We start from the raw sequence: 11,698 nt of genomic DNA, 5'->3' as shown, positions 1-11,698 counted from the left end.
TTTATCCTGTTGCTAAGGCAATAGGGAGTCTTGTTTCTCCTACTAACAGCCAACTTCTTATGATTACCCTCTCACTAGTCATATAATCTAATACCTCCATATTCTAACATCCTACCTCATAAACATCTCAGCCAACCCCCCGGGCCCCTTCTACCATTAGAAACTATAAACTATTATGCAAACCTATTGACTATAAGGTAGAAGATAATCAAACTCATCATTTCTAATTATAGTGACAAAACTGTAAATGTAAAAATAGATGCTAACTGATACAGGGCTGCATGTTGGGTACATTGAGTGCTGTGATATTGATCTCTTCCTTAAGAGTGAAGTATTGGTAACCTATAGGCACACTATAAGACTATAGGGCAGAAGCTGTCATACCTAGAATCTACACTACAAGAGAGGAAGACTGATAGAAATTATTAAAAAACAAGGAAGGAAAGCGCCCCAAACAAACCAAGATACTACAAAAATAGAATCCATAGATAGTGAAGTAGGTGAGAAGTCAGAGAAGGAGTTCAGAATATACATAACTAAAATTATTTCAGAAGTAAAGAACAACCTAAGTGAGCAGATACAGGCAAAAATCAATCACTCCAACAAAGAGATAAGAGAGCAAATACAAGTTGCAAGAGATTACTTCAAGAAAGAGATAGAGATACTGAAAAAAAAAGTAGAAATCCTCAAAATGAAAAAAACAATAAGCGAATAAAAAACTCAATAGATAAAGTCACCAACAGACTAGATCACTTGGAAGTCAGAACTTCAGACAATGAAGACAAAATATACAATCTTGAAAATAAAGTTGACCTCACAGTGTCTTCACCATGAACAGAATACCCAAGAATTATGGGATACCATCAAAAGACCAAATTTAAGATTTATTGGGATAGAGGAAGGTTCAGAGACTCAAAGCAAAGGAATGCACAATCTCTTCAATGAAATAATAGCAGAAAATTTCCCAAGCATGAAGAATAAACTGGAAAATCAAATACAAGAGGCAAATAGGACGCCAAATGTAAAAAATTAAATGGATCTACATCAAGACATAATCAAAATGCCTAGAATACAGAATAAGGATAGAATTTTAAAGGCTGCAGGAGAGAAAAATTAGATTATCTATAAGGGAAGACCAATTCAATTTTCAGCAGATTTCTCAACCCAGACTCTCAAAGCCAGGAGATCCTGGAATAATATATACCAAGCTCTAAAAGGTAATGGATGCAAACCAAGAATCTTATATCCAGAAAAATTAAGCTTCAAACTTGACAATAAAATAAAAACCTTCCATGATAAACAAAAGCTAAAAGAATTTACAGCAAGAAAACCTGCACTACAGAACATTCTTGGCAAAATATTCTATGAGAAGGAAATAAAAAACAACAATGAAAATCTGCAAATGGAAGAACTACAATAAAGGCAAAGCCAACCAAAGGAGAAACCAAGTCAAGCTAAATATCAAAAATAAACAAAAATGACCTATAATACAATTCATGTCTCTTTAAACTCTTATTGATAAATTTTTACACATAAAAATTTTAACTAAATATCATCTAATTTTTCAGGGTTTTATTTATTTCATATTTTTTGTTTTCCATTTCTCTTCACAAAGTTATACAATTACAAATAGGTTCTTTAAAAGTTTTAGCATTTTGTATGTTATATTTTAATATAATTAATTTGGTATGTGTATATACATTGCCTGTGATATGAAATGAGGTACATTTTACTCTTATAATTTAAAAGCCATTATTTAAGATTTGAGGATGAAAAAAAAATCAATCGAAGTAAAAATTGTTTAATATGGTATTTATAAAGATAAGGGCAAGGTTGAGGGTAACTAACAAATTTTGTGGAGCACCTTTCCTTCTGTAAACTTGGAGAGGTAGGAGGTGAAATAAGAGAGAGCCATTTTGAAAAACTTGTAGGAGAAGTTGACATAACTGAAGTTAGTCCCACCCAAAGCATGTAGAAACCAACTCACAGTCTAATAGAGTCTTATAGGGAGGGATAAAACACCTCACTCTACTATTTTCATTCTAAGTTTATCTCTTTGTTGCCCTCTTATGATAGAATTCAATAAGAAACCACATAACAAGGGGACTTATCATGCAGCCTACAGCATATGTCTCACCAAAAGGTGAAAGATGGAGAAAGGAGTCAATATGGCAGCCACTGGTTACATGAGGCCACTGAGTATTTGAAAAGTGTCTAGTCTGAATTGTGGTGTGCTATGTGTTAAATTGACATCAGAATCCAAAGAATTACTAGAACAAAAAAAATGAACATGAAATATCTTACTAACAATTATTTTCTTTGCAAATTATGTTGGTAATCCATTGGGTTAAACAAAGATGTATTAAAATCAATTTCTCTATTTGTTTAAAAAAAGGAAGTAAAGGAAAACAAGGTAACAGTCTGTATCTTGACGGTAGCACTGTATATCCATATGTATATGTTGTCATTTTTTATATTTGTGTTATCAAAATTCATATAACTATAAAACCAAATGGGGTAAATTGTACCATATATAAATTATATCTCAACAAACATGACTTGAAAAAGAAATCTAGTTCATGAAGTGTTTTGTATTGGGCACATACTAACCACCTGATAAATAATGGATATTATTCTGATACTTTAAAATAACCAGCATCGGCTGTGTGTGTTCCACCCGTGAGGCTCAACTGGTACGAGATGGCCGAGCAGTCGGACAAGGCTGTAAAGTACTACACCCTGGAAGAGATCCAGAAGCACAACAGCAAAAGCACCTGGGTGATCCTGCACCACAAGGTGCTTTGACTAAATTTCTGGAAGAGCATCCTGGTGGAGAAGAAGTCTTAAGAGAACAAGCTGGGGGTGATGCTGCGGAGAACTTTGAGGATGTCGGGCACTCTACTGATGCTAGAGAACTGTCCAAGACATACATCATCCGGGAGCTCCATCCAGATGACAGATCTAAGTTAGCCAAGCCTTCAGAATCTCTTATTACTACTGTTGAGTCTAATTCCAGTTGATGGACCAACTGGGTGATCCCAGCCCTGGCTGTAGCCCTGATGTATCACCTCTACATGGCAGAGGACTGAACAATTCTCAGAAGCCATAGAAGGAAAAGGCTGCTTTGGAAAAAGGAGAAAAGAAGACAGTGTTAATTACTTCAGCTGACAGAAACCTTTGCCTGAAAAAATAATTTTAATATGTTCCTCTTCTTCCTACACTAGAAACAAAACGAAAAGAACTGTTCTTTCTACTCTTAAACTTTTCAAATGTGCCTTTTTATTCATCAGCTCTGTTTTGATGTTTTCTCACTGCATAATTTACTTATTTAGGAGGGGAAGGGAGGGGGCATAGGTTTAGAAATGATGGTGGAATGAGGTGAACATAGTTATACAAAGTACATGTATGAAGACATGAATGGTATGAGTATACTTTGTATACACCTTATGAAAAATGGTGCTCTATATGTGCAATATGAATTGCCATGCAGTCCATTGTACTATATAACCAATCAGAATTTTTCAAAGCAACATTAAAGAAAAAAAATTCAAAAAAATTGACAAAACAAAAAGCTGATTCTATGAAAAAATAAATAAAATTGACAAACCCTTAGCCACCCTAACAAAAAGAAGGAGAGAGAAAACTCAAATTACTAAAATTTGTGAGGAAAAAGGAAATATCATGACAGACACTATTGAAATACAGAAGACAATTGGAAACTATTTTGAAAATTTGTATTCCAGTAAAATAGAAAATTGAAGACACCGACAAATCTCTAGAGGAATATGATCAACCCAAATTAAGTCAAGAGGACATACACAATTTAAACAGATCAATTTCAAGCAAGGAAATAGAAGACACCATCAAAAGCCTACAGACCAAGAAAAGCCTGGGACCAGACAGTTCTACAAGACCTATAAAGAAGAATTAATACCAATACTCCTGAAATTATTTTATGAAATAGAAAAGGAAGAAACCCTTCCAACCCCACTCTATGAAGCTAGTATCATCCTGATACCAAAACCAAGCAGAGACATATCAAGGAAAGAAAATTCAGACCAATGACCCTGATGAACGTTGATGTAAAAATTCTCAATAAAATATTGTCAAATCACATACAAAAACATATTATAGTGCACCATGATCAAGTGAAGTTAATTCCAGGGATGCAAATTTGGTTCAACATACAGAAATCAATAACTATAATTTTTCACATCAATAGGCTTAAAGATAAGAATCATATGATTATATCAATTGATACAGAAAAGCTTTTGACAAAATACAGCACCCGTTCATGTTCAAAACACTAGAAAAACTAGAGATAATAAGAACATACCTCAACATTGTAAAAGCTAGCTAGGCTAAATCCAAGGCCAACATCATTCTAAATGAAGAAAAATTGGAAGTATTTCCTCTAAAAACTGGAACAAGACAGGGATGACCTCTTTCACCACTTCTATTCAACAGAGTCCTTAAAACTCTAGCCAGAACAATTAGATGAAAGAAATTAAAGGGAAATAAAAAGAAGAATTCAAACTATCATTATTTGCTGACAACATGATTCTATACTTAGAGGATCCAAAAAACTCCAGAAAACTTCTAGAATTAATTAATGAATTCAGCAAAGTAACAGGATATAAAATCAATACCCATAAATCAAATGTGTTTTTATATATCAGTGATGAATCCTCTGAAAGAGAAATTAGGAAAACTACCCCATTCACAATAGTCTGAAAAAAAAATAAAATAAAATACTTGGGAATCAACTTAACAAAAGAGGTGAAAGATCACTACAATAAAACTACAGAGCACTAAAGAAAGAAATTGAAGAAGGCCAAATTAATATTGTCAAAATGGCCATACTACCCAAAGCGCCATACAGATTCAATGGGATTCCAATTAAAAACCCAACATCAGTTCTTATAGAAATAGAAAAATCAATCATGAAATTCATTTGGAAAAATAAGAGACCCAGAATAGCCAAAGCAATCCTTAGCAAGAAGAGTAAAGCAGGAGGCATCACAAGACCAGAACTTACACAAAGCTAGAGTAACAAGAACAGCATGGTATTGACACCAAAATAGACATGTATACCAATGGTACAGAATAGAAGACACAGAGACAAACCCATACAAATACAGTTATCTCATACTAGACAAAGGTGCCAAAAACATACATTGGAGAAAAGATAACCTCCTCTTCAACAAATGGTGCTGGGAGAACTGGAAATCCATATGCAACAAAATGAAAATAAATCCCTATCTCTCACCACGCACAAAATTCAACTCAAAGTGGATCAAGGACTTAGGAATTAGTCCAGAGACCCTGCGCTTAATAAAAGAGGAAACAGTAGGCCCAAATCTTCATCATGTTGGATTAGATCCCAACTTCCTTAAGGAGACTCCTAAAGTGCAAGAAATAAAATCAAGAATTAATAAATGAGATGGACTCAAACTGTAAAGCTTCTTCTCGGCAAAAGAAACAATCAAGGAGGTCAACAAAGAGTCTACATTTAGGGAGCAAATTTTTGCCACACACACATCAGATAGAGCACTAATCTCCATGATACATAAAGAACTCAAAAAAACTTAACACTAAAAAAAAAAAAAAAACAAATAACCCAATCAATAAATGAGCTAAGGAGCTGAACAAACACTTTTCAGAAGAAGATACACATTCAATCAACAAATATATGAAAAAAAAGTTCAACATCTCTAGTAATTGGGGAAATGCAATTCAAAACTACTCTAAGATTTCATCTCATGCCAATCAGAATGGCAATTATTAGGAATATAGACAACAGTAAATGTGAGCGAGGATGTGGGGGAAAGCCACACTCATACATTGCTGGTGGGACTGCAAATTAGTGCAACCAATATGGAAAGCAGTATGGAGATTCTTTAGAAAACCTGGAATGGAACCACCATTTGACCCAGCTATCCCACTTCTCGGTCTATATCCAAAAGACTTAAAATGAGCATACTATAGTCACTCAGTCACATCAATTTTTATAGCACTCAATTCACAACAGCTAAACTGTGGAAGCAACCTAGATGTTCTTCAATAGATGAATGGATAATGAAATTGTGGTATATATACACAATGGAAATAATTTTATTCTCTTTTACCAGCATTAAAAGAGAATAAAATTATGGCATTTGCAAGTAAATGGATGGAGTTGGGAAATATCATGCTAAGTAAAGTAAGGCAATCCCCAAAATCCAAAAGCCTAATATTCTCTCTGATAAGTGGATGCTTACCCATAATGGGGGGGGAGGGCAAATGGAGGAATTTGGGCAAAGTGGGGAAGGATTCTTGGGGCCAGGTAAGATGGTAGAATGAGATGGACATCATTACCCTAGGTATATGTATGACTGCACATATGGTATGACACTACATCATATACGACCAGAGAAATGAAAAGTTGTGCGGCAATTGTGTATAATGAATCAAAATGCATTTTGCTATCATAGATAATTAATTAAAATAAATGAATTAATAAAAAAAATGTTCATCCATATACCATAGGAAAATTTTGTTTTAAAAAAATGGCTTTTTGACCTTCAAATTCAATTCAACATTCCAGAGTGAACTCTTAATGTCACTTCTTGCTCCACAACGCACTCTACTACAGTTCCAACTGAGTTAAGTATACATTCCTTCCTTCATTCATTCACTTGCAAAATATATGCATAATTCATTATGCTAGGGAACTAGAAAATATAAAAACGAACATAACTGCATACAGAAAGGATATGTGGAGCAAAATGTAGTAAGGTAACTGCTCAAATTACTTAAAAAGTAGAGGTAATGATCAAAACAAGCACAAAATTTCAAGAATTGCAAAGGAGGATGAGGAGAAAAGAGACTGAAGGAGGCAGGAAGACCCGGGCTCGGGACATCACACATCATTACCTCTTGCTTTAAAATCATGCAGGAAAAAGTATGTTTCAGCCTTCTTATTCATATTCCAGGTTTCTCTCTGGTTGATAGAGGCCAACGATGGAATTCACCTTTACTAGGCCCATTATTTTCCAGATCCAAATTTTGTTGCTTTGGGGTCCTCAAACTTCAACAGATTTCATCTGCATTCTAAGCCCACCGTGACAGAAAACTACACAGCCCTGGAAATAGTACATTTTGAGAGGGCAAAAACACTGCTCTCTGCAAGATTTTTTTTTTAAATAGAGAGAGAGAGAGAGAGAGAGAATTTTAATATTTATTTTTTAGTTTTTGGCGGACACAACATCTTTGTTGGTATGTGGTGCTGAGGATCGAACCCGGGCCGCACACATGCCAGGCGAGCGCGCTACCGCTTGAGCCACATCCCCAGCCCCTTTGCAAGATTTTTTACCTGCCCAAAAGCTTGTAGCCAACCCTGCATGATTTATGTGCACATCAGAAAACTCGTCTGAAAAGAAGGCAGTACTAATTGACTACATTGACCAGGTTAGCTGGCCACTTTGGTTTCATAGAAAACTGTTCACACATTCAATAAATTCACTGAGGGGAATAAATAAAAATATTTAATATCTGATATTGTGCTTCCTATTATTCCCTACTGTACACTGTCTTTCCAGCCCCCTCCCCGAACTCCAAATGGTTTTTTGACTAAACTTTTCTGTTTTCAATTACTTTCACAGGTTCTCTGTTTACATAACCCTTTAATATCCTGTAGTCAGGAGGAAATATGTTCAGTTGCCAGAGGAGCTTAAAATGCTCCTAAGAGATATGGACATGAAGGCAGAAAGAACATGCATGCTACACAAAGGGGCCTACAAAGCTAATGTCATTTTTCTCCCTTCAGATCCCAGAGCCAAAACCTTCCATGGGACATATTGAGCAATCATTGACATTTGCAAAATGGCAGCACTAGTGATATGAAGAGCCCTCCTCCTCTGAAGGTACTGGTGATTTTTAAGCCTGGGAACAGATTGAAGGCTATATTCTTGGCCTGCAGAAGCTGCATTTGCACTTGTTAATGCAAGAGTTTGTAATAATTAAATTCAGGACCAGTAGCAATTGCTGCCATGAGAACCTTGTCTCCCAAATGTGTACAGAAAGAGACCACAATTGCCCACTGAAAGGATTAGTAGGTTCATATACTACCCTGAATCCTGGGCACTGTTTCAACTTTCCCAAATTATGTGAATCTATAATAAGGAATGTCTGAGACATTGGCAGAGGAGACATAAAAGGAAGAGCTGATTAAAATTTATCCTGTCTCAAAACAGTTCTTTCTTTAGGGTAGTTTTATAACCTAAGATATAGACTTATGCGATCACAATTTTCAGGATCATATCACCCCACTGTGTAATAGGTACAATTTCAAGACATTGTTTTCCAGGGATTTTAATACAAACTACAGAGGAGGCACATATTGCTACGTGTTTAAATGTCCTCATGATGATTAATTTTATAGGTCACCTTGGCTGGGACATGAGGTGTCCAGATATTTGGTGGCACATAATTCCTGGAATGCCTATGAGAATGTTTGTTTCTTGATGAAATTAACAATGGAATCTGAAGATTGAGAGAAGTAGATTTTCTTCCCCAAAGTGGGTGGGGTTTCATCCAATTCATTGACGGTCTGAATAGAATAAAAATCAAGAGTAAAAGATAGCTCTCTCTCTCTCTCTCCTCCCATCCCCCCACCCTCTCTCTCTCTCTCTCTCTCTCTCTCTCTCTCTCTCTCTCTCTCTCTCTCTCTCTCTCTCCACAATGAGCTATTGGCCAGCCTCTTCCTGACTTCGGCTCAAACTTGGACTTGAACTTGCACCATCAGCTCTCTTGGTTTTCATTTCTTCAGATTCGAACTAGGGTTACATATCAGCTGTCCTGTTCCTCCAGCATGTGGACCATGGATCTTCTTGGACTTTTCTCCCTCTATAATGATGCGTGCTAATTCCTCATTTCTCACATCATCTGTTGTTTCTGTTTCTCTGGAAAATCCAGACTAACACAACTCTCATCCACACAATTTCCAAATTAGGATTCCATTTTTGATAGTGTAGACTCCTGTTCAGCTACAGGAGTTCATAACCATCAAAATCCAAACAAACTCTGATATCATTTTTAGTCAGAAGAAATGTAAATAATTTTTGGTTTGAAAACTGTTGCTGAATAGCATATACATAACTCTAGTTCAAAGGATCTGAAACAGCTTCATTCAAGTGCCCCGCCTCATTGCATCATTGACATAAAATAGGTAGCCTTCAAATTTATTAAATCACTCAAGCATCTAAGAATTTGATTTTTTATTTTAATTCTCCTATTTAATTTGCACAGCTCTTGACCTTGCCTCGTTTGATCCACTTCTACAAATCATGAAGCAATTGAGCATTTGCCATCATTTAAATAGAGGCTAAGTCTCCTCAGTGAGCTTACCACCAAGGATAGATCAATGTCCCTATGGGTAAGATATTATGAAACTTTTTTTAAAAAGGAACAAATTTTACTTATATAAAGAGAAACTTTGTTTAAATCACAGTTGATTTGATAGAGTAAGATTTAGATAGATAGATAGATAGATAGATAGATAGATAGATAGATATGAATGAGATCGTGTTGGTCACATTTCCATCTCTCTTCAAATAAAGATATAATATGTGCATATAAAATACTTGTGTGAATCTAAAATACGTAGAATCACAGAAACATTTTTAAAATAAAATCATTCATAAAACAGGCAAAACGAATCTATTTGATGAAGTAAAGAAGATTCACTCCTATTGTGGCTTTGCCTTTCTTTCTACCTCAAATATATCTCAGTGATCTCTGCTGTGGTTGGGAGCTCTTTATTTCTTATCATCAAATATCATTTCTGGAATACATCACCAAAAAAACAAGCAAAAAGGAAAAAATAGATAAGTTGAACTTTATCAAACTTAAAATTTTTAAACTATAAATAATATACTCAAGAAAGTGAAAAATACAACCTCAGAATGGGAAAAATATTTTCAAATCTTATGTGAAAGGAATTTGTATCCAGAATATAAAAACAACTCCAACAACACAGTGATTAAAAGATAAATAACCTAATTTTAAAATGGGCAAAATCTTGAGACATTTTTCAAATGGCCAATAAACATGAAAATCTGCTCAATATCATTTACTTCTAGAGAAATATAAATCAAAACCACAGAGAGATATCATTTGATGCCCACTAGAATAGCTAAAAAATGAAAGACAATTAGAAGCAGTGGTGAGATTGTGAGGAAATTAAAATCCTCACGAATTGCTGGTAAGAATATAAAATGATACAACTACTTTGGAAATCAGTGTGGAAATTCCCTAAAATGCCTTTACAAAAGGCATTCTCATATATACTGTTAGTGAGAATATAAATTAGTACAATCATTGTGGAGAGTCGTATGATGGTTCCTCAAAAGACTGAAAATGATTCACTATATGATCCATCTATCTCACTTATGGGTATACACCTGAAGGAAATGAAATCAGTCTACCAAAGACATATCTGCATGCCAATGTTTATTTCAGCCCTATTCATAATAGTTAAGACATGGATTCAGCCCAGGTGCCCATCAGTGAATAAATAGATAAAGAAAAGAAAAATTGATATATATGTGAATATATATTATATATACACATACACACACAATGGAATATTATTCAGACATAAAAAATGAAATCCCGTCATTTGCAGCAAAATGGAAGGAACTGAGGATTATATTAAATGAAATAAGCCAGACACAGAAAGACAAGTACCACATATTATTTCTCATAAGCAAAAGTTAAAAAAAAAAAGTTGACCCAAATGTAGAATAGTGATTACTAGAGTCTGTAATGTGGAGTTAAAGAGGTAGATAGAGAAGGCTGAATTGGATCAGCATATTCTATACACAAGTATTAAAAATACCACACTGAACCCCATTAGTGTGTATATATATATATATATATATTTTTTTTTTTTTGCAGTGCTGGGTTTCGAACCCAGAGTTCATGCTTGCCAGACAAGTCTTCTACTACTGAGCTATATCCCCAGCCCAATATATATATATATATATATATATATATATATATATATATATATATATATATATACACACACACACACACACACACACACACACACACACACACATATATACATACATACATATTTTTCTTTTTTTAAATAAATAAAGTTATTTTTCAATGTTAAACATAGAGTTACCTACGACACCTGTGACACAGCAATTGTACTCCTAGACATATACCCAAGAGGAATGGAAACATATGTCCCCACAAAAGCTTATGCATAAATGTTCATGGTGGCATTATTTTAATAGCCAAAAAATATAAATAACCCAAGGTCCATCATCTGATGAATAGATATCTGTGCTATATCCATAAAATGGAATATCACCGTTCATAAAAAGACTGAAGTATTGGTAGGTGCCACAACATATATGAGCCTTTAAAACATGCTAAATACAAAAAGTCAGAAAAGACTGCATATTATATGGTTCTATTTATGAAGTGTCCAATATAGGCAAATCTATAGAAACAGAAAATTGATTAGCAGTCGCCAAAAGCTGAGGAGTACCTGCTAATAGATATGGGGTTGATGAAAATGTTCTATAATGAGTTTGGTGATGGTTACCCAACTCTGTGAATATACCAAAAAGCAATAAATGGTGTACTTTGACTGCATTATATGGTGTGTGAATTATATCTCAATACAAGTTGAATATCC

General features: G+C 34.6%; 1 pseudogene; it reads left to right on the top strand.

Annotated features, from left to right (window-relative positions):
* The first annotated feature begins 2,700 nt into the window (after positions 1–2,700).
* LOC101965983 (cytochrome b5 pseudogene) lies at positions 2,701–3,040 on the top strand (annotated as a pseudogene).
* The last annotated feature ends 8,658 nt before the right edge of the window (positions 3,041–11,698 follow it).

Source organism: Ictidomys tridecemlineatus, chromosome 14, assembly GCF_052094955.1.
Source record: "Ictidomys tridecemlineatus isolate mIctTri1 chromosome 14, mIctTri1.hap1, whole genome shotgun sequence".
Classification (NCBI taxonomy): domain Eukaryota; kingdom Metazoa; phylum Chordata; class Mammalia; order Rodentia; family Sciuridae; genus Ictidomys; species Ictidomys tridecemlineatus.
This window is presented reverse-complemented; position numbering and strand designations above follow the sequence as displayed.